General features: G+C 43.6%; 1 long non-coding RNA gene across 1 annotated transcript; it reads left to right on the forward strand.

Annotated features, from left to right (window-relative positions):
- The first annotated feature begins 673 nt into the window (after window positions 1-673).
- Window positions 674-27,793, forward strand: LOC309514404. Its single transcript, XR_014211968.1, has 3 exons — window positions 674-792; window positions 17,093-17,204; window positions 25,955-27,793. It is a non-coding gene; the product is annotated as an uncharacterized lncRNA (long non-coding RNA).
- The last annotated feature ends 29 nt before the right edge of the window (window positions 27,794-27,822 follow it).

Below are 27,822 nucleotides of genomic sequence, written 5' to 3' on the forward strand. Positions count from 1 at the left end.
CAACAACCTTATTTATTTATTTATTTATTTATATTTAGAACAAAACAAACAAACAGTAATTAGATATTGTGCAAGACTGATATATAGCTATTGGTTATTTATTCATCTTAGTCATTTTATACCCAGCTTTTCACTATGTCTCAGAGTGCCAATACAGTGGTACCTCGGGTTACATATGCTTCATGTTACATACGCTTCAGGTTACACACTCCGCTAACCCAGAAATAGTGCTTCAGGTTAAGAACTTTGCTTCAAGATGAGAACAGAAATCGAGCTCCGGCGGCATGGCGGCAGCAGGAGGCCCCATTAGCTAAAGTGGTGCTTCAGGATAAGAACAGTTTCAGGTTAAGAACAGACCTCCGGAACGAATTAAGTACTTAACGTGAGGTACCACTGTACTGTAATTCTGATAAAGAGGTTTCATGCAAGATCTCAGTATTAAAAATATGTTTGTTTTTGAAAAAAACATATTCATCTAAGGTCTGGTTAACTACAATAACATTTCCCCTTTTTATAATGTACACAATACCTTTTTTCTTTCTTTATTTTTGGGGGGGTTCTGTTTTGTTTTCTACATGGGTACTATTTCTTGTTTCTTCTTTTTTTACTCTAAGCACTTGTAATTGTGTACATTTTATTTTTCAATAAAGAATATAAAAGAAAAAAGTCTTGATGTAGGTGCTGCATTTAAATTCACCAAGATACCTTCCCTCCAGATGTGCTAAGGTCTTGACAGGATAGCACCTCCAAGCTGTGTTGCTGAACTTCCAGCATGCTTTCAAAATGCTGCAGGTAATGGAAATTAGCACACTTGTATTCTTGTGGTTGGCAGAAACAAAATGGCAAGGTTGTGTTCCGATGAAGGGCAAATAGAATCTGGGAATGGGGTAGTACAGACCACCTATTGAAACATCACCACACCCATGAGAGAGCACCCAAGAAAAAGAATGCAGTAACAAGTTTGCAACCAAGTGATGACTGTAGATGCATGGCCAGTAGTTTTTAAGTACGGTAACTTTCCACCGTAAGAGAAAATCTGGAATAAATGTAAAAATAAGAATTAAAAGGTTAGTGTTCTGAAGATGATGGGGGGGGGGGTGGTATGAAAATGTAGCACTAACACCACAATGAATCTCCAAGATCTCCTGTGCTCAGTTGCTGCAGGAAGCCACTGGGCTTCCCTTCTTCCATCCAAATATTTGCTGCCTGCCAAAAAATGGTAGTCAGGACCTTGTCTGCTATTGAACCTGGACACCTGGTCTTTCTTTTCATTGGTGTGAAACAAAAGGGCTCTTTAGCTGTATGAGGCAATTTCCTTGGACAGGCCAGCAAAGAGGTCCCGTACCACTGATCTAGAGACCATGTGCTCTACCCTTTCATCCCAATCTTCTCCATCTGGTTTGCAATATAGAATATAGAGTTCTTGCTACCTTAATTTAACAGCTGTGGCAAAGAAAGAGTATTTGCTTGTTTCAAGACTCTCTCTTTTGCTTTTAATTAAACAGCAGATTTGCACCTTGCATTGTGTTTATTATGTCTGCAAGTTTTAATCAATTTAATCAGTGAAGTTGATTAATTGGAGGGGGCAATTTTCATCAGCAAGGCAGAGAGCTGAGGGTATTTTTGTACCTACTTTTGGTACTGGTGTTATTACTATAATATGGAATGAATCAAAAGTATTGAACGTTGGTTCTGTTCTTACAAGCAGCTAGTAGTTTTTGCTTATTATACTGAAAGTTCTCTCATACCTTCATTGTCTCAAAAGGGCATTGTTGGGCAATATGCAAATATTCTTAAATGTAATTAAGTGTTCAGTTAATGGGTCAAATAGCAGGTGATTAATCAACTAAAATTGTTCAGTCAGTTGACAGCTATGCAATATGGAACATTATGGTACAACCACTGGGTTTTCTCATGAGAACCTACATTTAGGCTAGAAATATATTTCCAGAGGAGCTAAATAAAGTATAAAATCATGACTGTATGTTCGAAATAGGTATAAACGAGTACTTTGAAGTCAGGCCAGCTGTCAGCTATTTTTTACTGCTATCTCCTGCTATTAACTTCATTATGACAGGTCTGTTTTATTGTCGCTGCGATAAACTGATTTATATTAACCACGATAGGTAAGGTTTGGCAGACTTGACATGAGCAGCTTCTAGTTTAAAAGGCTTGAAATTCTATTTTAGGAGTTTGCAAACTAGTCCTCACCAGAATTTGCATGTATAGTCAGTTATCTGAGAGCCAGCACGGTGTGGTGGTTAAGAGCGGTGGACTCGTAATCTGGGGAACCGGGTTCGCTTCTACGCTCCTCCATATGCAGCTGCTGGGTGAACTTGCCCTAGTCACACTTCTCTGAAGTCTCTCAGCCCTACTCACCTCACAGAGTGTTTGTTATGGGGGAGGAAGGGAAAGGAGATTGTTAGCCACTTTGAGACTCCTTAGGGTAGTGATAAAGCGGGTTGCGTGCTGAGGTCCCCCAAAACCCCTACCCCAATAACTCACACATCACACATAATTTTTGTTTAAGGTTTTTGGCATACTTTTGGCCACAACTTTATTTTCATACAAATTGAGAGTGGTTGCTTAGGCATTGGTTATGACTATCTGTCCCCCCCGCCTTGGGGACAGCGCTGACTCCCGTGAGTCAGCGTGTGGAGGAACAAGACCAGGGACAGCTGGGACTGCGACACAGACCCTCAGCTATTCCCTGCTTGTTCCTTGGGAACTTACACGGCCCGCACCCTGCTCCAAGGGTTTGGACGAAGGGATGGTAAGCCCCAGAATTCCTTTAACGGAATTCCCAGCAGCAGCAGCATTGGAGGGGCAGGCACAGCCAATCCATACCCCTCCACCAACCAATTTAACCAATGCCTAACCGCCAACCTTACAAGTTGTGACGATTTGCTAAGCAGTAGGCAAAACCCAAAAGGCACACACTAATCAGCCAATTGGAAAAATTCCTACTGGGCCCCCGCACCAAGGCGAACGACCCCATGACAGGCAGAGCAAGGTCAAGGCGCAAGCCCAAGCAAGGGAGGGCGGGCGGGAGATCCGATGTCCACAGCGAAAGAGAAAGAGAAAGCTGTGGACCTTGCTTAAATAACCACTGATCCCACCCCTAAATTGGCAACATCAAATTTACCCCAGTAACACCATCCTCCAATCTGCTCCAGGCCCCTTGAATCTAATACTGCCTGGCAACCAAGTGGAGTTTTGTTCGGCCCCATCCGCAACACGTGCTCTCTTTTAGTGAGAACACGCTTTGCGTGCTGAGGTCCCCCAAAACCCCTACCCCAATAACTCACACATCACACATAATTTTTGTTTAAGGTTTTTGGCATACTTTTGGCCACAACTTTATTTTCATACAAATTGAGAGTGGTTGCTTAGGCATTGGTTATGACTATCTGTCCCCCCCGCCTTGGGGACAGCGCTGACTCCCGTGAGTCAGCGTGTGGAGGAACAAGACCAGGGACAGCTGGGACTGCGACACAGACCCTCAGCTATTCCCTGCTTGTTCCTTGGGAACTTACACGGCCCGCACCCTGCTCCAAGGGTTTGGACGAAGGGATGGTAAGCCCCAGAATTCCTTTAACGGAATTCCCAGCAGCAGCAGCATTGGAGGGGCAGGCACAGCCAATCCATACCCCTCCACCAACCAATTTAACCAATGCCTAACCGCCACAGAGCCTTAGCTCACCGCCAAACCACTCACAAATGCAACCCTTCCTTCAATCCCAAAGCAACCATAGCCAACCAGGTGTCGTTCCCTATAGGGGAAATATTCACCCTAAAGCTGGCAGCAGCCTTGAAGGTAATCACAGGGTGCAAAATCATGGAACCACCTGAAGCAAAGCCTATTTTACTTTATTATTTTAATTATTATTTTATTTTATTTTATTTTATTTTACACTTCCTTATTAACATGCTTCCCGGCCTCTTTGGTGGTAGTTTGTCTAGGCACTGGTTCCTGACTAGCTGCACCTGACCTCAGCAGGGCAGCACTGACGACTGGGCCCCACCATATCGTCAGTACCAGCAACATTGTGGGGGAGCAATGAATCCCAAGGCAATCGCATCCCGCCAGGTGTCGTTCCCCATAGGGGAAAGATGCACCCCCCATCTGCCCCAAAGAGGGGAACAGTCTTGAAGAAAATAGCAGGGTGCAATATCACAGAACCACCTAAAGCAAGGACCTATTTTATTTTATTTGTTATTTTATTTTATATGTTATTTTATTTTATTTGATTTACTTTATTTATTTTATTTTCCACCGCCATATTAACATGCTTTCTGGCCTGCTCGGTGGTAGTTTGTCTAGGCATTGGTTCCCGACTAGCTGCACCTGACCTCAGCAGGGCAGCACTGACGACTGGGCCCCACCATATCGTCAGTACAAGTAAACAGCGTGGGGGAGCAATGAACCAGGATCAGACTCAAGCTCACCCCAAATGCTCCCAGGGACTCTTGCGTGGCCCTACCCCTCGAAAGGGGTTGACAAAGCATGGCAAATCCATGGTTTCCTTTAATGGAATATCTTTGCGCATTGGAGGGGACAGGTGCTCCAACCCCCCCTCCAGACCACCTTGAACCAAATGCCTTAAATTATTTTGAGTCCAGGGAGAGCTGCCATCAACTCAATCCAAGCCCTCTTGCATGCAGGAATGCAAACTTATGCTGGAGGAAGACAGCAAATCATTCTCGCCCAGCTGTACCACCAGCCCTGCGGGAGGACCTGCACAGGTCACACTCGACCGCACCAAAGGAAGGACCTCCTCCCAAAGCATTCCCCATCTGGACATCCAGTATATGTCCACATGGGCAGGAAGACTGAGATGGCGCCCCAGTCCAGACTTGTCAGCGCGCTTGCCAGCCCAGTGTACAATGCTGTGGCCCAAATGTGCACCACTGCTCCTATGAGAAAAGGAAATAACAGACAAGCATCAGCACAGACATCATTGTGACACTTCCTGATATAACCCTTGTCAGCGTCAGACTTCCAATGACCCGTGTATTCACAATCCTGTCTACAGACAGGCCCCCAGTGTGCAGCCGTTGCAGCAGCCCTATTCGGAAGGAATGAGGCGTGTTCAGTGGTAGGCAAGCCGCAGGCCGTAATAACTGGTGCACGGCGTAAGCACATTAATGCCTGGCTAACGGGAACCCATTTTCATGCACTAGGAGTGGGCCAGCCCCCAGGGGAATGAAAAGCCAATTTTTTCTGGTATCCATAACCGTGCAAGGGCCCTCCTCATCTGTAATGGGAAGCCTGATTGTGGCACTCCTGCCCACTAAGTCTGTTTTAGAGTTCCCAACTCTAATGACAAGCTCCAAAGCAGATAAGGAAAAGTCCTGAAGCAATAAGCCTCCAGACTCTCAGCCCTGTGCTGGCTCCAACAACCATTTCCCCAACCCTCAGTGCCCAAAATGCAATGGAATACTGAAAGGAGTCTCGCCTTGATCTTTTACCAGCAGACAAGTTTTAACTTGTTGCAGATCCTGCCTAGGTAAAATTGACCGACTTCCTGCCCACTGTCCTATGAGGTTGGAGCCTATTCCAACCTTCCAAGGCCCTGCACATTACAAACTTTATGCAAGGGTCTCTGAAAAATAAAGCTTCAGTATAACAGACATTGCAGCGGACTGAATTCTTATAGTTATAACAGGACGCCCAATCTGCGGCAGGTGGACCAAATACTGCAGGATCTGCTCAGAGGATGGGGGCCAGTTCATCTGAATGGCCGAGGACTGCCAGCTTAAGGCTAAGAAATCCATCCAGGCCTTCCCATAAGAGCTAAAAGCAGAAGGGGAAATGGAAGCTGCTGCTCTCTGTAATTACTAATTGTTGTCAAAATGCCACAGGTGGTCTGGAAAAGTCTGGCAATAGCTGAGTCTGGAGCCCAGGATCTGAAGCGCTCCATCTGAAAATGGGATAGAGTGTCAGAGACATCATTAGAGGATCCCGTAATCAGGAGAGCAGAAAGCACAATAATAAACCTTAAGCGGTGCAGCTCAAAAGCATGAGCGGAGGGGCGGAGACTCTGCTGGAGCGTGAGAACTGTTTAGCCAAGACGCTCACCACTACCTGGTTATCAGACCAAAAGCAGATCCGATGGTCACTGAACTCCTCGGGCCACATGTGAACTGCTACTACAATGGGGAAAACTCAAAAGTTAGGTCACATGATTGCCTCACCATACCGGGCTTGAGGCCATGGCTTTGCACACCAGCAGCCCCTGAAATAAAAAACCAAAGGGCAAAGATCCAGCAGCATCAGCATGAACCTGAAAAATCCCTGTGCAAGTATCCTGCCATGGCCAACTACTATTGCATACATATAGGAATTGCAGCCATTGCATGAGATCCCATTGCATGAGAAAGGTAAGGGGACCTCAGGCCGCAGGCAGCCTGGCCTAGTGGGAAGGGAAGGGGCGGCCTGGGGCAACCACTCTGCATGCAAGATTAATTAAGTGACCCAGCAAGATCGGATCTGATGAAGCATCACTTGCTACAGAGGAAGTATTACAAAATAACTTCCTTCAAGGCAGACAGCTTCTCCATAGGCAAGTGGTATGTTTTAGCAACGATATCCAACTGGATCCCTAAATAAAATGGGAATATGGGCAAAAAGTATTGAGGTATTGCTTGCCAGCTTCCAGCCCTGCTTGGGCAGGGGGCATCTTGTGCTGCCATCATAATACGTAAATTTACAGGGCCGACGCTGGCCAGAACCGCTAAAAAAGTCCTGACAAAACTGCCGCCGTGCCAGCTTCCTTTTCAGACACACACTGTGCAATGCAAAAACACACTCCGTGCGGTGCTCACACAATCCATGCAATGCAACTATACTCCGTGCGATGCAGCTACACACTCCGTTCAATGCAACTACACACTCAGTGCAAAAAAAACCACTCCGTGCAATGCAAAAACGCACTCCATGCAATGCAACTACCCTCCATGCAATGCAACTACCCACTCTGTGCAATGCAACTACACACTCCATGCAATGCAACTACACACTTCATGCAATGCAACTACACACTCCGTTCAATGCAACTACACACTCCGTGCAATGCAAAAACGCACTCCGTGCAATGCAAAAACGCACTCCATGCAATGCAACTACCCTCCATGCAATGCAACTACCCACTCTGTGCAATGCAACTACCCTCCATGCAATGCAACTACACACTCTGTGCACTGCACACACCCTCTGTTCAATGCAACTACACACTCCGTGCAATGCACTCTCTGTGCAATGCAAAAAAAAAAACCAAACCACACACACTCTGTGCAAATGCCACTACACCCTCCGTGCAATGCACACACACTCTGTGCAATGCACACACACCCTCTGTGCAATGCACTCACACCCTCTGTGCAATGCGCACAACCTCTGTGCAATGCAAATGCAAATCTCTCACGCAATGCAATGCAAATGCAGCCCGTGCAGCGCTGTGCCCTGTAACGCACAGAGCAAACTGCAGTGCGGGCACACAAAGGTGCTTTCTCCCGCTTGCATATTGCAAACGTGGCGCCTGTTACATCCCTCGCAGTGAGGGAACCACCAAAAGGCCCTCGACACTGGACCTAAGTGTCCAGGTAGAGCAATGGGGGAGCATGCAGCTGTCCCATATAGGGACCAATCCTGCAACCTAGGCATTACCGGCACTATGCGCTGACCAGCTGAGTTATCCAGGATGATCCCTAAAGACCCGGGACAGCCTCACCCTGACCCCTGTAGAGGTCCAAGGTGATGTCTGAATCATGATCCCTGCTCCTCTTTGCCCTCCTCCTGGATTGCAGCCTTCGAAGATGCTTTCTTCTGGAAGAAGACACCTGGGGCGTCCACAAGTCATCCCCTGCAGGAGAGGCAAGCTCTTGAGGCATTTGCAAAAGCCCAGTCATAGTCCGCAAAAACTAAACAATGTAAGGAACTGGTGAAACCAATGCTTCATGGACCACATGGGGACACTATTCAGGCCGGAAACGCTTCCAGGCCATCGAATTCTAGGGCAAAGCCCTAGGATCACCTGCCAGGCCAGGCATAAATGTTTCCAGTGAAATAGCAGAGTTGAAGCAGCCCACAGCTTGTCCAGGTACCCCTGCTTGCCCTTTTAGAGGGAAGCACCCCTTCAAGAAACCCAAAGTTCTTTTATGGACCGAACTACCCAGCAACAGAATAGCCCAAAAGGAGCAGTTTGTTTTGTTTTGTTATAACAATGGCTAAGAGGGGGATATGAACCCTGTCTCCCAGGTCCTAGTCCTACACTTTAGCCACTAAACCACAATGGCTCGCCTCTAAAATGGCAGTCGCCACTATCAGGGCAAAACAAACTTAAAGAAAATAAACTTGTTCAGAAACAGCATAGTTCAAGAGCATATACAGAGTGCTCATAGTCATTGGAGGCACAGAGAGCCTCTGCCGCCCTCTGATATACATTAGCAGCAACTGAGCCTGCAAGCAGGTACATTCTTATAGAGAGGTCAGAGACTTAACAATTAACTGCTACCTGTAGCATACTTAGGCTCGGAAGTTATGCCCAGGCCAAATAGGGCTCCATGCCTCTGCTCTTGAGAATCTTAGTCTCATAGCAATATTAAAGGAACTCAAAATAGTGCTCCCGCCCAAGGCTAGATTAAAATTTGGCCAAATAAATACCAAATAAACACCCAAATAAAGCCAACCTTCGGGGGTGCTGTAAACGAAAGTGATTCCAGCTAAGCTGGGAACAGCCCTGACTAGCCCCACAATTTACAACAGGAGAAATGGGGGAAACCTTTTTGCGAAAGAAAGGCAAGCCACAGATACAGGGAGAATCTTCCCACAGGGCAGGGTAAGGGGTGGGGTGGGAAATTGAACAGGAAAAAGGGGAATTAAATTATTTAAGGGACTAAAGAGGATTAAAAGAAGGGGGAAATAAAGAAATGTAACCAGACAATGAGAAGTTTGCATCACTGTCCTCCAGACAGTCCAAGTGCTCCATGTGATCCGATGTCCACAGCGAAAGAGAAAGAGAAAGCTGTGGACCTTGCTTAAATAACCACTGATCCCACCCCTAAATTGGCAACATCAAATTTACCCCAGTAACACCATCCTCCAATCTGCTCCAGGCCCCTTGAATCTAATACTGCCTGGCAACCAAGTGGAGTTTTGTTCGGCCCCATCCGCAACACGTGCTCTCTTTTAGTGAGAACACGCTATATCAAATCCAAACTCCTCCTCCTCCTCCTCCTCTTCTTCTTCTTCTTCTTCTTCTTCTTCTTCTTCTTCTTTCTGTGCCTATGTGTCATACCACCTACAGTAGGTTCCTTCCCCCACCCCCACCCCCCCACCCCACCCCCACACACACACTGAGGAGCAATCACATTATAAAATGTGCTTAATTGGGACAATGTTTGGTTTAAATACCACTTATAAGAGTTTGCTGTGTATGTGAAGAATTGAGTATCCATTCGTGGTTGGCAGCTGATTGTTACTTAGCAGCATAAAGCCAACTGCGGGTAAGCTGGCTTCTTTTAATGCTGAGTTACAGGATTGTAAAATTGCTCTTCTGATTGGCTTGCTAGATAGAAACTCTTGGTGACTCACTGGACAGAAAGTGTGGTCTGTATACCAATCAAATCTTATTGGCTGAAGGGTAGGCTGGTTGGAACATAAATAGGCTAGTTCTAGCACAGCTTAGGGAGCGTGTGAGAGTCTGAGATTGCTGACCAGAAGAAGAAACTGGGAGAGAAAGCAGAGCGTAGGAGTCTAGAGTTGAAGCAGAAGCTGAAGGAAGACAGGCAAGAGGTGGTTGAGGAAAGCCTGGGAGTACCTTCTGCATCCAAAGAGCTGAACCACCAGCTTAAGCAAATTAAAGAACTGTGAGCAGTCAGGGAGAGTTCAGCAAGGACCTCCTGGAGCTGACCAGAGCGAGAATGCCTGCAAACCTGACTTATAGGAGAACCAGCCCAAGGCCTTTTTTGCATCGCAGTGGTGAGAACTTACTGGTTGCTATGGGTAATTGGCAACCAAGTTAAGCATGGATAGGAATTGTGCTTCACCATTGAGTCTCATGTAAGTTCCTATATTTGCAAACAACAGCCAGTTATAATAACAACAACCTTGTAAAAGCAAGCATAAATCGTTAACAGGTAACCAAAGGATAGTATTTACCTTGTTTTACTTTTCTATTTAATAATAATTGGAGAATATTTCATCATTTCTATTTACTTACAAAGTGTGTCTGGCTTGCTTTTGTACCGTGTCTAATCTACCACAGCTACTAGTATTTTAAAGGCATTGGTTAACAGCACAATACAAATATATGGCAGCAGCAGTTAGAATCTGGTTCTCTACATATTGAGGAGAGATAATACTCCGCTCATTGGGAGAGGGGCTTTGTCAAGGGGCCTCTAGTGCATAGTCTCATCCCCTTCCCTTCCTCCCATTCCAGTCATTCACCCTCAATGGCCTCTACCAATTAGTCTGAATCAGAGTGCTCAGAGGGAACCATGGCGCTGAGCATCATGTCAGCATCTGCAGGCATCTGTTAGCAAAAGATGTCTTGGGAAAGCTTGACCCTAAGAAGCAGCCTATAAATATTTGCACCAGAGTTTGACCCTTCTGCATTACAATTTTCTTATTTCAATTGAATTAAATGTTATTTAGGTTGTTTCAGATGAACAAACAAAGCAATTCCTAATGCACTTTCCTATTTGCTGGGCAGATGATGTTACAGTTCCACCAATCCCAAAGGATTCACAGTATTAAGTGCTCTGTGACCCTATAGTTCACTTGAAAGGCTCTGTGAAATTTAGTAAACAAAGACACTACTCCCAAAAATGAGGGTATTTCTTGTTTTCTAAATTGCTGTTTCAAAGAGCAACAAAAGACTTCATTTAAGATAACTCCCTTCTCTCTTTAGAAATCTTCTCTCCTTGTAGACAGAGGAACAGATGGGGGAGGAGGTACAGAATCTATGAACATAAAAGAAAAATCTTGTCAAAATATTCTTGTATGTCTTCCTTTAAACCTCCCTGCCTGAGTAATCCATGATCAGAGACAAATATTAAACATTTTTACAACAATCTACTCTTTTAAACCTAACTGCTATACTCTAGGAAGTTGAGCCTCATAAGACAAAACCCAAGAATTCCACACATGGGTAAATGTTTTATAAACAAGTCACTAACTTCGTCATTTGATTTTCTCCTTTGCCCATCACATATTGCCTAGGGAGATAAAGATTTATTTTTGTTAATTTATTCATTACAATAAAACTATTTGCCAAATAATCTCTCCAAAAAGGCAGGCATGGAAATTATGCTTAAGCCATTTTATCTTGGAGTGTGCACACAATAGTTTGATTGCACACTTAGAGAGATCATAGGAGTCTGCTCCCTCAAGGGTAAATCACATAGGAAGGCTTCCAGGGTAAATAATTGCAACTCTAAATCCATGTTCTTTGCAGATAGCTAGGCTTGAGAATCCTTTGTTTTGGGGAAACTTGTTCCAGTCGAAGAAGAAAACACAAAAGAAGTTCAATGCAATAAACATTCCTAACCTCACTCCCCACCCACAGACACACAAGTATAAAGAGCATAACCCAGGAAAATGGAGGACAAAATGCATGCAAATGACTCCTGGGCCATGAACATCTGCATCTAGCAAATATAAAGACCTATCCTGATTTAGAGCTCAGAAAAATCAGATCCTTGGGTTATGCAGAACAACCTCCACCCCTGACTCACAACTTAGGGGGCAAATTTCTGTCAAGTATTTCAGATTTTACTTCAAGAGCTGGGTTGCAGTCAGTAAGTCAGAGCTTTCCAAACTGTGTGTCACAACACGTTAGTGTGTCAGCTGCAGTGTGTAGGTGTGTTACGCGAAAGCTCCTCCCAGGGCTGGAACGGGGTTAGTTTAACCTCCAGTTTGCGAGTAAAACTGAATTACTGTGTCGCAAAATAATGCATGTCTAAAATGTGTCTCACCAGCATGAAAAGTTTGGAAAGCCTTGCTTGAAAGGCTAAGACTTGGCGAAGCTGTCTGAGTCACTGAACGAGCTTCCTTGCATGTTCTACACAAGGTTTCCTCCACCCACAAAGCCAAAGCATCTCCTGTTATGACATTCACATCCAGCTGTACCCAAAGCTAATCCTACTCAGAGTAGAACCACTGAAATTAATGGGCATGACTAACAGGAACATCATGTGGGCTTAACCTGGGATCAGCCAGTGAATGGGCTGGCTGACAGGAAAATCCTTGTCCCATGCCATACCAAACTTGTTATGTCTGTAAGCATTAAAAGAATGGTTTAGGGTATGTTTAGCCTGGAGAGTATTGTGGTCTCCACAATTTGGTATCCCCCAAATGCCTTTCTCAAAAGAATGGAACATTACTTATACTCCTCCCAGCTAGATAGCTCAGAAGGATATCATGCACGGTAGCCCACCAGAGCCATTGTTCAGCATCTTCCACTGCCTGACCAATACATTATTTATGTGGGAGGCCCTTGGAATTGACTGATTATCGAATGTTACCATTTATATTATTGTTGTTTGATTGTTGCTGTTTTCACTTTGCTTTTATGTTGGTATTAGTTACTTCCTTGTCTTAGAAGACAGGCAGAATATTAAATATATAGGTAAATTATAAGGTAGACAAATACCTTTGTGTTGTGTTTTCCCTACATAACTTTTTATTTTTTGAAGCTAGGAAGCACATATTTTAAGCAGAAGAAACAATTGAATTAAAATGTAGAATAGACAGCACTGAATGTTTAAGATTTTCTGGAGATTTCTTCCTGATTCAATGACCAGCTGGGAGGAGTTGATGGCCTTCAAATGAATCTTGGACTATTCCAGTTATTCAGAGGAATTCTGCCACCAGCAATTGCTGTGTGCAAAGATCAGTTATGACTGTAATAGCAAAACTTACCGTATTTTTCTGTGTATAAGGCTAGGTTTTTTCCCTAAAAAAATAATGTCAAAAATTTGGGGGCGTCTTATACACAGATAGTAAAAAATATATACGATTTCTTTCTTAAATTGGAGTCCCCCAAAATAGTGGGCGTCTTATACATGGGGCATCTTATAGATGTAAAAATGTAATAATTCATTGAATAACTTCCATATATATATATATATATATATATATATATGCTTTCGTAGATTTTCACGGGTACAGGAATGCAGGTTTTGGTGTCTTCGGGTGTCTTCCCGTGTAAGAGTCGGGGTGTCTAACCAACCACTGCCTAACCAACACGTACTTCATCCACAATGGACAAAGATACAAACAGATAGAAGGAGCACCTATGGGATCACCCCTCTCACCGGTCATCGCAAATTTGTACATGGAACACTTTGAAACCAATGCTTTAGACAAGTCAGAACACAAACCCAAACTTTGGCTCAGATATGTTGACGACACCTTTGTAATTTGGCCACACGGGAAAGAAAAACTAGATAGCTTCCTCACACATCTCAACAGCCTACACCCCAAAATACAATTCACTATGGAAATAGAAGACAACAACCAACTCCCCTTTCTTGACGTCCTAATCTACAAAAAACCTGATGGCTCCCTAGGACACACTATCTACCGGAAAAAAACACACACCAACCGCTACTTACATGCACAATCACACCACCACCCTGCACAAATAAACTCCGTAGCCAAGACTCTCATCTCCAGAACCAAACGCCTGGCTGACAAAGACCACTTGACAACTGAGTTACAGAATCTCTCAAATGTGTTAATCGCCAATGGATACCAGAAAAACAGGGTTACGAAGCTAATCCAAAAAGAAACACCCCCCAAAAACCAAGACACAGAAGAAAACAATGGCATGGCCCTCCTTCCTTATATCAAGGGCACTACAGACAAAATCAGCAAAATCCTCCATAAACACAATATCAAAACAGCCTTCTGCACCAACCAAAAAATAGCCAATATCCTCAGAAACCCAAAAGACAAAATCCAGCTGGAAAACCAAGGGGTCTATGAAATACCCTGCAAAGTCTGCCCAGCCACGTACATTGGACAAACAAACAGACGAATAAATGCACGTATCGCAGAACACAAGAATGCCGTCAAAAAAGAAGAAAAAACTTCCTCTCTTTTCCAACACATGAAAGAAACAGGACACGAAATTAATTTTGCAGATTCCAAATTGCTCTTTAACATGGAACATCACCACAAGAGAATAATCATGGAAGCCATCGAGATAGAGAAACACCCTCACAACATGAACAAGCGTGACGACACGTCCCGCCTGCCAGACATCTGGAAATTAGCCCTCCCCACAAAAACCGACACCAGAACCAGAGGCACACAGAACGCCGTCACCAATCAACCACACCAGACCCAAACCCAGACCCTCTCCACAGACATATTACAGACTCCATCCAGTAGCCAAACTATAGTGGCACCTCCGGATGCTGCACCCCCCTGCAATCCCTACACAGATCTGGCTGGCACAAGGCACAAAACCATAGCTCGCCCCTATACACGAAGCCAAGCCAGAGCACAACTAAATGCAGCACAGCCATCTTCTCAGAAAAAACTCTTCACAAGCTCAAGAGGTCAAGACACGAAAGCTTTAGCAACTAATCTACACTTAATGACCCACCCAGTGATATTCAGAATATCACTCATGAAATCACCCAAGATATCCCTCAAGTAATTAAGGAACAAAAGAAGAAAAGGCACACTAATCTAGGAACTTCCTCTCTGCCCAGAACGTTGGAGGCTATACACCACACCCCTCAACAGTATTTATAGGAACTCAAACACCAGACTCTGCTCTGTTCCAGTAACAAGAAGCCGAAAGCACCAGCCTGAAGATGACGAGTGAGACCTCGTCGAAACGTCGCACAGACACCCCGACTCTTACACGGGAAGACACCCGAAGACACCAAAACCTGCATTCCTGTACCCGTGAAAATCTACGAAAGCATATATATATATATATATATATATATATATATATATATATATATATATATGGTTTCCCCCATCTCATGGTATAATGTTCATCTGTCACATTGTGTCTGCTTCTTCTCACATCACCATGCTGGTCAGGACAGAATCACAGAACTGAAAGCTACCTTGGCGGTGGTTGCGTGCAACAACTTAGTGCAATGCCTGCAATGCAAGCTACAACTACAACCTCCCGAGCAGACGCCTCTCCAGCCTCTGCTTAAATATCTCCAGCCTGAAATATCTCCAGTCTAATATTTGCAGGACATGAGCCTCCCTGGGCAAAGTATCCCACAGAAAAAGTCAATTGCCCCAAAGGGCCTTCAGATGTCTTCTAAAAGTCAGATAGTTGTTTATTTCCTTGACATCTGATGGGAGGGTGTTCCACAGGGTGGGCACCACTGCCGAGAAGGCCCTCTGCCTGGTTCCCTGTAACCTTGCTTTTTGCAGTGAGGGAACTGCCAGAAGGCCCTCGGTGCTGGACCTCAGTGTCTGGGCTGAACAACGGATCTAGTATCATACCTAGATTAGTTTCTTTTGTACTGTACAGTGGTACCTCGGGTTAAGTACTTAATTCATTCTGGAGGTCCGTTCTTAACCTGAAACTGTTCTTAACCTGAAGCACCACTTTAGCTAATGGGACCTCCTGCTGCTGCCACACCGCTGGAGCACGATTTCTGTTCTCATCCTGAAGCAAAGTTCTTTCATTTTAAAAAGTAGTATCCTACCACTTTAAATAGTCATGCCTTCCCTCAAAGCACCCTGCTGAGAGTTGTTAAGAAACCCCAATTCCCCTCAGAGAGCTGCAATTCCCAGAGTTCCTTGGGAAGAGAAATTTATTGTTATACCACCCTGGGAACTGTAGCTGAGAGGAGCCCGGATCTCTACCAGAGGAGACTGTTACTTTGAAGGTTATATAACTACTTCTGTACACCCAGTTCCAACTATATAATCACAACACGTGGTGCCACACAATCCCAACTGCCAATAAATAACCATTCAGCACTGGTAGCAGACACAAATGCCAACCTTGCATTCAAAGTGGCCTTCAAGGCCACAATAAACAGAAACTATCACAGCCAAACAGTTACATTCTCCTTGTTGGGCTGTAAATGAAGATATTCCCAAACAGAACATGTCCACCCATGGGCACACACTCCGTATGTACATTGGAATCAATAGATAACAGGCAGAAGTAAACACCTGGCTGAAATGATGTGGGGGCAACGTTTGGCTCCCCAGATGTTGCTGAAGCACAACTCCCATCATCCCTGGCCCTTGACCATGCCTCCTGGGACGGATGGGAATTGTAGTTCAGCAACACTTGGAGGAAAACCAGGGTTCCCTGCACCTTATCTATGTAGCCATGAGTTCCACAGTACTCTTCTATTAACACTTTTCAGATTCATAGAATGTCACCTTGCTCTTTATTGGATAAAGGAAAGTGGAAGTGCCAGCCTGACCTTCTCAATATTCTTCATGGTTTTATATATCTATTTAATGGCCTCTCTTATTAGCCTCCATCCAGAGGTCTTCCCATTTTTCTTATTTTTACTCTGTTCCTATGTAGCTCTTCTATTTCTGTTAGCTGTTTTATGAGATAGACTGGCAAAAAGTGGAGTATTAAGTGCCCTATTGATCCGTTCTTGTAATAAGTTCAGCCTGACGCCATTCTTTATACAGAAACAGAACATTCTAGATTTGTTTTCCATTCTAACTGCCATTTTGGATCATCAGTTGTATTAATTTGTCAAGTAGAGTCTATTGCTAATATGTGTCCAGTTTTAAAATGTCAAGGATGAAAGTAGCTACTTATTGACATTATGTGGAATTTAATGCTGCATTCCCATGCACATTTACCTAGGAGTAGGGCCCATTGAGCTCAGTAGGGCTTCCTTCTGTTGCTTCATTGTAATTTTCCTTTCTGAGGAAAATATTTGAACTAATGCACTTGATTAACACCATTAATTCCTGATTACATTCTAATTTGCTTTTGATTGCCAGTCACATTCTTAATATGTCTATGTCACATTCTTAATATGTCTATGGTATTTCAGTACCATTGTTTTAAACGAAATATACTTTGTGATCATTATATTTAGGATTTCACTTGTTTTGCTGCAGTAGTTGTTCAGAGGCATCACAGTAAAAAAGGAGAAGATGCAAAGCAATAATTTGAAAGGCTTCATTAGATATATCGGGAGCTGTTCGTAGGAAGCTTCTCTCACACATAAAGGTGAACAACCGAACTGTGTAAATTGTATTGCAAGTCACAACTGGTTATTGCATATGCAATCATGATATGTATTTTAAAACATCAGCCGATCATACTATACCAGTTTCAGTTAGCAATGGCACACTGGCAGAAAATAGGAAAAAATAGAGAGCGCAGATCATTCTGCAAGTAATTATATGCTGCTAAAAACAACAACACTTGAACCTCATGGCCTTGCTGTGGTGATTCAGTTTCAGATATATTTTCTCTTGTGGAAATGTATCATTTCTAGAGCTGAGTTTAATGTTTCTTGTTGGCTGGATTTTTATGGTTACCAAAGCTCCCCAAATTCTCTATGCACCTAGCTGCAAATCTGAATCAAAAATATAATATTGCCAGACACTCAGGGCAAATGTGAGCAATTACCTCGGGTAGGATGTATGTAGGCAGGCTGCAGGCAGAAATCAGAAAGGATGAAGCCCAGTGGTATGGTGAAATGGTGGGAAGACTTGGTAGACTCTTTCAGCTACAAGTTTCCCAGTGTAGGAGGAAGGGAGCAAATCTGGGAGTCTTATAGCAGCCAGCCAGGCCATCAGATTGGTCCTCTTATTTCCCAAGCCAGGAGGATATGGGCTGTGATGTGCAGCTGAAATTATATTTAATTGCCTCCTTTGAGCAACAGTCACAATAGCCAAGGAAGCCAGTATCTGATCCACAGTGTTCCCTGGTTTAAGACCACTCATCAGCTGATAAGTGGAGACTTCATTCCTGCTCTCTGCTCCTACAGCATGTTCCCTGCAGCATATGTGTTGGCAAAGCAGTACCCAGAAGGACTGAACTCTCTACTCATCAGCTGATGAGAAGGGAGTGAAATCCTGCTCCTTTGTCATTGTACCAGTTCCCAGCAGGAACCCAGTGGTGCCAGCTGATTGACAGGTGGGTGTGGCCTTGGGGAAATTGCCTAATTGGCCAAATTGGACCCCCTGGCTGGAAGTCCCATACCCCTGGGGTGGGCAATATTGAACCAGTCAGATGGTTAGTCTGGTGCTGAGTACAGCAGCTTTTGCTTATATTCCAATAAATGTCGTCAACATATCATTAGGGGCCGACTAAAATAACACAAGGAATGAGTGACTTAGAAAATTATCTACTGAAGACTTTCTTTTGTGTTAAATGCCTCTTCCTTTATAACTAATGGCAGGAGTCTGTATGTGCCACTGAAGGTTTCACATGCATTGGTATTGCAATCAGTATATATATCTATATCTATATCTATATCTATATCTATATCTATATATATATATATATATATATATATATATATGCAGGTTTTGGTGTCTTCGGGTGTCTTCCCGTGTAAGAGTTGGGCAAATATATATATTTGCTTTCGTAGATTTTCACGGGTACAGGAATGCAGGTTTTGGTGTCTTCGGGTGTCTTCCCGTGTAAGAGTCGGGGTGTCTGTGCGACGTTTCGACGAGGTCTCACTCGTCATCTTCAGGCTGGTGCTTTCGGCTTCTTGTTACTGGAACAGAGCAGAATCTGGTGTTTGAGTTCCTATAAATACTGTTGAGGGGTGTGGTGTATAGCCTCCAACGTTCTGGGCAGAGAGGAAGTTCCTAGATTAGTGTGCCTCTTCTTCTTTTGTTCCTTAATTACTTGAGGGATATCTTGAGTGATTTCATGAGTGATATTCTGAATACCACTGGGTGGGTCATTAAGTGTAGATTAGTTGCTAAAGCTTTTGTGTCTTGACCTCTTGAGCTTGTGAAGAGTTTTTCTGAGAAGATGGCTGTGCTGCATTTAGTTGTGCTCTGGCTTGGCTTCGTGTATAGGGGCGAGCTGTGGTTTTGTGCCTTGTGCCAGCCAGATCTGTGTAGGGATTGCAGGGGGGTGCAGCATCCGGAGGTGCCACTATAGTTTGGCTACTGGATGGAGTCTGTAATATGTCTGTGGAGAGGGTCTGGGTTTGGGTCTGGTGTGGTTGATTGGTGACGGCGTTCTGTGTGCCTCTGGTTCTGGTGTCGGTTTTTGTGGGGAGGGCTAATTTCCAGATGTCTGGCAGGCGGGACGTGTCGTCACGCTTGTTCATGTTGTGAGGGTGTTTCTCTATCTCGATGGCTTCCATGATTATTCTCTTGTGGTGATGTTCCATGTTAAAGAGCAATTTGGAATCTGCAAAATTAATTTCGTGTCCTGTATCTTTCATGTGTTGGAAAAGAGAGGAAGTTTTTTCTTCTTTTTTGACGGCATTCTTGTGTTCTGCGATACGTGCATTTATTCGTCTGTTTGTTTGTCCAATGTACGTGGCTGGGCAGACTTTGCAGGGTATTTCATAGACCCCTTGGTTTTCCAGCTGGATTTTGTCTTTTGGGTTTCTGAGGATATTGGCTATTTTTTGGTTGGTGCAGAAGGCTGTTTTGATATTGTGTTTATGGAGGATTTTGCTGATTTTGTCTGTAGTGCCCTTGATATAAGGAAGGAGGGCCATGCCATTGTTTTCTTCTGTGTCTTGGTTTTTGGGGGGTGTTTCTTTTTGGATTAGCTTCGTAACCCTGTTTTTCTGGTATCCATTGGCGATTAACACATTTGAGAGATTCTGTAACTCAGTTGTCAAGTGGTCTTTGTCAGCCAGGCGTTTGGTTCTGGAGATGAGAGTCTTGGCTACGGAGTTTATTTGTGCAGGGTGGTGGTGTGATTGTGCATGTAAGTAGCGGTTGGTGTGTGTTTTTTTCCGGTAGATAGTGTGTCCTAGGGAGCCATCAGGTTTTTTGTAGATTAGGACGTCAAGAAAGGGCAGTTGGTTGTTGTCTTCTATTTCCATAGTGAATTGTATTTTGGGGTGTAGGCTGTTGAGATGTGTGAGGAAGCTATCTAGTTTTTCTTTCCCGTGTGGCCAAATTACAAAGGTGTCGTCAACATATCTGAGCCAAAGTTTGGGTTTGTGTTCTGACTTGTCTAAAGCATTGGTTTCAAAGTGTTCCATGTACAAATTTGCGATGACCGGTGAGAGGGGTGATCCCATAGGTGCTCCTTCTATCTGTTTGTATCTTTGTCCATTGTGGATGAAGTACGTGTTGGTTAGGCAGTGGTTGGTCAGGTCCAGGATGTATTTGGGGGGGTTGTATTTGTTTTGAATGGCTGTCAAGGCTTCATTAATGGGCACTTGAGTGAAGAGAGATACAACATCGAAGCTCACAAGTAGGTCATCGGGATGTAGGTATTGCTTCTTTATTGTTTCTATGAACTGGAAGGAGTTAGTAACGTGTGAAGCGATGGATTCTGCATAGGGCTGAAGTTGTTTAGCGAGAAATTTAGCGAGATTTTGTAGAGGTGAGCCTATGGAGCTGACTATTGGTCTGAGTGGTGTTCCTTCTTTGTGTATCTTGGGGAGACCGTAGAGTTTGGGGCATCTGGAAGATTTTTCTCTGGGGATGATTCTTAGCTGGATTTCTTCACTGATAGGAGAGGCTTTTATTTTGGATTTGGTGGTTTTTTCCAGATAGGTGGTGGGATCTGTTTTTATAGGTTGGTAGGTAGGGTCTTGGAGTAGATTTGATAGTTTTGCTTGGTAGTCCGATGTGTTCATCACAACAGTGGCGTTGCCTTTGTCTGCTGGGAGAATGATTATGTTGTTGTCTTTCCTCAGGTTGGTGAGTGCTTTCTGTTCTTCTTTGTGTAAATTGCTTCTGGGTGGTTTGCTGGAGCAAAGGATGTTGGTGACTTCAAGTCTGATTTTATTGGCTTCATCTGGGTCGATTTTGGTCAGGCTAGCTTCGACTCCGCATATGATGTTTTCCGTGGGGATGCGTCTGGGGGCGACTGCAAAGTTGAAACCTTTGGAGAGTACTTTGGTTTCAGTTGGGGTGAGGATCCTGTCTGATATGTTATGTACTGTTTGTTTCATGGGTTGTTGTGGAGGGTGGCTGGGTTTCTGGCGTTTCTCTAGTTTGTAGAGTTTGTTGGTGTGTCTGTCTGTCTTGTGTGAGGTCTCAGTTTCAGCTCTCCAGACGGCTAGTTGTTTGCATTTGTCCCAGAGTGCAGGGTGGATTTTGTTACATAGTTTGAGGTGAAGAGTGAGCAGATCTTTGTTGGTTTGGTTTAGTAGGTATCTTTTCTTATGTATTTCGTTTCTGATTAGGGATAGTTCAGTTCGTTTCAGGATCCTTTCGGTAGCTGGGGTTTTAGAGTGGAATTTAAGTTGGAAGCATGTGGGAGTTAAGTTGTTGTCTCGGCAGTTGCGTAGGAACAGGAGATCACATAAGATGGTGGCTCTTCGGATTTCTAGTTTCTCGTAGGTTCTTGTCAGCTGGAAGGTTTCCTCCCCGTAGAGGTGAGATATTTGCTTTCGTAGATTTTCACGGGTACAGGAATGCAGGTTTTGGTGTCTTCGGGTGTCTTCCCGTGTAAGAGTCGGGGTGTCTGTGCGACGTTTCGACGAGGTCTCACTCGTCATCTTCAGGCTGGTGCTTTCGGCTTCTTGTTACTGGAACAGAGCAGAATCTGGGATCCGAAAGGATCCTGAAACGAACTGAACTATCCCTAATCAGAAACGAAATACATAAGAAAAGATACCTACTAAACCAAACCAACAAAGATCTGCTCACTCTTCACCTCAAACTATGTAACAAAATCCACCCTGCACTCTGGGACAAATGCAAACAACTAGCCGTCTGGAGAGCTGAAACTGAGACCTCACACAAGACAGACAGACACACCAACAAACTCTACAAACTAGAGAAACGCCAGAAACCCAGCCACCCTCCACAACAACCCATGAAACAAACAGTACATAACATATCAGACAGGATCCTCACCCCAACTGAAACCAAAGTACTCTCCAAAGGTTTCAACTTTGCAGTCGCCCCCAGACGCATCCCCACGGAAAACATCATATGCGGAGTCGAAGCTAGCCTGACCAAAATCGACCCAGATGAAGCCAATAAAATCAGACTTGAAGTCACCAACATCCTTTGCTCCAGCAAACCACCCAGAAGCAATTTACACAAAGAAGAACAGAAAGCACTCACCAACCTGAGGAAAGACAACAACATAATCATTCTCCCAGCAGACAAAGGCAACGCCACTGTTGTGATGAACACATCGGACTACCAAGCAAAACTATCAAATCTACTCCAAGACCCTACCTACCAACCTATAAAAACAGATCCCACCACCTATCTGGAAAAAACCACCAAATCCAAAATAAAAGCATCTCCTATCAGTGAAGAAATCCAGCTAAGAATCATCCCCAGAGAAAAATCTTCCAGATGCCCCAAACTCTACGGTCTCCCCAAGATACACAAAGAAGGAACACCACTCAGACCAATAGTCAGCTCCATAGGCTCACCTCTACAAAATCTCGCTAAATTTCTCGCTAAACAACTTCAGCCCTATGCAGAATCCATCGCTTCACACGTTACTAACTCCTTCCAGTTCATAGAAACAATAAAGAAGCAATACCTACATCCCGATGACCTACTTGTGAGCTTCGATGTTGTATCTCTCTTCACTCAAGTGCCCATTAATGAAGCCTTGACAGCCATTCAAAACAAATACAACCCCCCCAAATACATCCTGGACCTGACCAACCACTGCCTAACCAACACGTACTTCATCCACAATGGACAAAGATACAAACAGATAGAAGGAGCACCTATGGGATCACCCCTCTCACCGGTCATCGCAAATTTGTACATGGAACACTTTGAAACCAATGCTTTAGACAAGTCAGAACACAAACCCAAACTTTGGCTCAGATATGTTGACGACACCTTTGTAATTTGGCCACACGGGAAAGAAAAACTAGATAGCTTCCTCACACATCTCAACAGCCTACACCCCAAAATACAATTCACTATGGAAATAGAAGACAACAACCAACTGCCCTTTCTTGACGTCCTAATCTACAAAAAACCTGATGGCTCCCTAGGACACACTATCTACCGGAAAAAAACACACACCAACCGCTACTTACATGCACAATCACACCACCACCCTGCACAAATAAACTCCGTAGCCAAGACTCTCATCTCCAGAACCAAACGCCTGGCTGACAAAGACCACTTGACAACTGAGTTACAGAATCTCTCAAATGTGTTAATCGCCAATGGATACCAGAAAAACAGGGTTACGAAGCTAATCCAAAAAGAAACACCCCCCAAAAACCAAGACACAGAAGAAAACAATGGCATGGCCCTCCTTCCTTATATCAAGGGCACTACAGACAAAATCAGCAAAATCCTCCATAAACACAATATCAAAACAGCCTTCTGCACCAACCAAAAAATAGCCAATATCCTCAGAAACCCAAAAGACAAAATCCAGCTGGAAAACCAAGGGGTCTATGAAATACCCTGCAAAGTCTGCCCAGCCACGTACATTGGACAAACAAACAGACGAATAAATGCACGTATCGCAGAACACAAGAATGCCGTCAAAAAAGAAGAAAAAACTTCCTCTCTTTTCCAACACATGAAAGATACAGGACACGAAATTAATTTTGCAGATTCCAAATTGCTCTTTAACATGGAACATCACCACAAGAGAATAATCATGGAAGCCATCGAGATAGAGAAACACCCTCACAACATGAACAAGCGTGACGACACGTCCCGCCTGCCAGACATCTGGAAATTAGCCCTCCCCACAAAAACCGACACCAGAACCAGAGGCACACAGAACGCCGTCACCAATCAACCACACCAGACCCAAACCCAGACCCTCTCCACAGACATATTACAGACTCCATCCAGTAGCCAAACTATAGTGGCACCTCCGGATGCTGCACCCCCCTGCAATCCCTACACAGATCTGGCTGGCACAAGGCACAAAACCACAGCTCGCCCCTATACACGAAGCCAAGCCAGAGCACAACTAAATGCAGCACAGCCATCTTCTCAGAAAAACTCTTCACAAGCTCAAGAGGTCAAGACACAAAAGCTTTAGCAACTAATCTACACTTAATGACCCACCCAGTGGTATTCAGAATATCACTCATGAAATCACTCAAGATATCCCTCAAGTAATTAAGGAACAAAAGAAGAAGAGGCACACTAATCTAGGAACTTCCTCTCTGCCCAGAACGTTGGAGGCTATACACCACACCCCTCAACAGTATTTATAGGAACTCAAACACCAGATTCTGCTCTGTTCCAGTAACAAGAAGCCGAAAGCACCAGCCTGAAGATGACGAGTGAGACCTCGTCGAAACGTCGCACAGACACCCCGACTCTTACACGGGAAGACACCCGAAGACACCAAAACCTGCATATATATATATATATATATATATATATATATATATATATATATACACACACACACAAATGCACACAACTCATTAAATGGAAGAAAAAGTTCATTAAGTTGGCCTTGTCCATCTAGTTTTTGGGTTCTTTAGTCTTTAAACAGTGTGAGGAATGAGGGTGGGACTTGCGTATACCAAATGTAATGTTGCAATCCTTGTATAAAAAGGACATTTCATAGTGACTAGTAGCAATTTCATTACTGAATGCAACCATGCCATAAGGCAATGAATAAAACTCAATATTCCCTGAAACACTGCAGCAAAAAGATAAAGTGTGAGTTTCATAATTGCACCCGTTATGCATATAATCTGAAATGTATTGCACAGTATATCAACAATTCAAACCACTGTACTCCTAGATTCCACAGATTGCTTCCTAAAACAGTTCTATCTCATTTTCCTAGAATGAATTAGTAATGAGATTTCACTTTTGTTCTCTCACTGGAGTTAGCAGATGTTGTTCGATTCCACCTCCCATCCATCCGTGTCAGCATGGCCAATGGGCGGGGGTTGATGGAAGTTGTCACTCATCAACATCTGGCGAGACGCAGGTTCTCCACCCCTGTTTTTGTGCTACAGAATAAAAGAAATCCACTTTTTTTAAAAAAAAAAGATAGAATAAGGCTTTCTCAAAAAGAACAAAACAATTGAATTAATTTGAATCCACAATTTACATAAATTATCCATACAGTTTGTACCTTTCTGCAGTGTAATGTTTCTTTGTTTTGAAAGAGCAAAATCTCATCTTAATTTGATTAGTGCATGGATTGTACTTTATCTGCTATCTTAAAGGCTTAGGACATTAACATTTGTATGCTGCTATTCTATGCATATTCTACACTACATACAGTTTATCTTGTGCTAGCTATCCACGCACATTTCCTCAGAACAGATTACCTTTGTTCACATTATCGTTGAGTAATGATCCGCAATATTCTTGAGTAACTTTAGTCCTTGAGATGGATAGCATTTCTCCAGTGAAAATAGAGACATCCTAAAGAAAAGCAGGGCATTCTGGGATCAAATCAGAAACTGGGACAGCTTCTGTAAATCCAGGACTATCCCTAGAAAACAGGGACACTTGGGAGTCTGGAATAGGGTTTGTTCATTTATTATTTTATTTATCAAATTTCTATGCCTCTATTCATCCGAGGATCACAGGGCAGTTTGCAATTTAAAAAAAACCCAAAAATGCATAACAGTAACAAATAGTAACAATACCCCCCAAGTCTGGGGGGTGTACTGAGGACCAGATAGAAAGGTTTGGAAGTCACTTTTGGCCCCCAGGCCTAATGTTTCTTCCCCCTAAGTGAATGAAAGCAGAAAAGCTAGTCATGGATTTCCAACTGGATATCTTTATTTGGAACCACAATATGAAACCTTCAGTCCTGCTGAATGCAAAAATAGCTAAGCTCTTTCTTCTTGATCTGAAGGCTTCTGTCTTCTGTTTCTTTTGTATTAGGAAGAGATGATATAAACTGCAATGGGGGGGTCTCCACCTGTTGTCAGTTACCTTGCAGGAGAAACATCAAAGGACCCTTCCATTGGCCAACTTTTAGCAATTTGTATTCTATGCCTGAAGCCTGGATTTTTTTTCAACATTGAAAAATAAACTTGGGACATAAATATATATATTTAAAATAGTATAATAAATATCCATCTCTTGGGTACTCTGTAACCTATCCAGAATCGCTCCACTTTTCTCCCAAGCTCAGAATATTCTTGTTCTTTGGTGAAACCGTATTACCTTCTAGTCTTGCCAGCTTGCCAGTGGTGACAAATAATATATACTGCTAAGAATACATTCTCTCCCATGTGGAATAAATCTTAAAATGACGTCTCAGTTTTCCAGGGGAAGATTTTATACAACCACCAAATTCCATATTAGACAGTGAAGAACTTGCGCAAGTGCCATCTTCACCATATCTTGCAGAATGCAGAAAAAGACCCTGCAGATAATCGGGTTGAATTCTCACACCTAAAGAGTATATAGGTTGTTTTCTTTTCCTGATGCATGTCCAGGTTTCTAGAGCCAAGAAAATGTAAGAGGGGATATCCTTCCTAGCAAAAAAAGCTGGTCACAGATGCTGAAATGCAGCAGATTTCTGGTGAGATATGAAGCAAATTAATACATTTGTATCCTGCCCTTCCATCAATATGTTTAAGGTGGGATAGTTATAGAGTTATCTCATTTTATAATTGCAAGAAGACTGAACGGAGACTACAAACAAGAGTTGCCACATATCTTTTTCTATTGTGAGTGTGAAGGAAAGTCTTCACTGTGCGAGATGACCTTCCAATTTGCCTGCCCTAAGACCAAAAAAAACCAGCAGAAGTCAAGCCTGTTCATGCATTTGCCTGAACATGTGAGCTCTTACTGTGTCCAAGGACAGGGGCAGGGGGCACAAATGCAAGCTCTTTGTGCACAATCCCAGACCTTCCTCATGTTAAATGTGGAAGATCTGCACAGGCCGTTACTCATTTTCACTTGATGTGAACCCACAGCATGATTAGAAAACAATCTTCATCAGGATACCCAACTGTATGAGACACTATTGCATATGAGATCCTGCTTCACTTCTCATTTTTCTCTGATACCAAGATGTTATAGAATTCAGGACTGATCTTCCAGGCATTTGTAATTCCTACCATCCTCTAGTATCAACAAAGTGTTGCACAATAGCTTGGGGGGTTTCTGTGGGCACATCAGATCATCTTTCTATATGATGCACCATTTGCAACCCAGCTGTGACACTGCCAGAAATGTTTCAAACTGCGAGAGCAGCAGTTGCTTGTTGTAACAATATCAAAGAGCCAGAAGCTGCAACCTGGGTGTGTTGAGCTTCCTGGAATGAACCAGGAACTAATTAAGAGCAACACTCACTTCCTCTGGCTTGAGGCGAGAGGAAGAGATCACGGACTGAGCCCTGCAAAACTTAAATAAAGTTGGTTTGATGCTATAAACAATTCCATATTCATGAAGCACTTTCCTGTTTTCTGCACTCATGTTTTCTGAGGCATAAAAGAAAGTTGAAAGAAAAGTCTCCTGTTGTCTGTTACAATATAATTAAAGAAGGGGGACAAAAGAAAAGGAATCCCCCTCCAAATATGTAGATGTTGTCTATTGTGGGCAGTGGCATAGCGTAGGTTGCCAGTGCCCGGGGCTGTGCAGAGGGGATGGGGTGAAAGGGAGGGAAATGGATAGAGTACACATGCACATTCAACTGCCTAACGGCATCCGTATCACCCAGGAGATTGCAGTTGCAGAGCTAAGAAAAGAAGAGTTGTTCCATTGTCTGGAAAGGCCGCTTCCTGGTTTGCTTGGAGAAG

This window comes from Podarcis vaucheri, assembly GCF_965113315.1.
Source record: "Podarcis vaucheri genome assembly, chromosome: 11".
NCBI lineage: Eukaryota > Metazoa > Chordata > Lepidosauria > Squamata > Lacertidae > Podarcis > Podarcis vaucheri.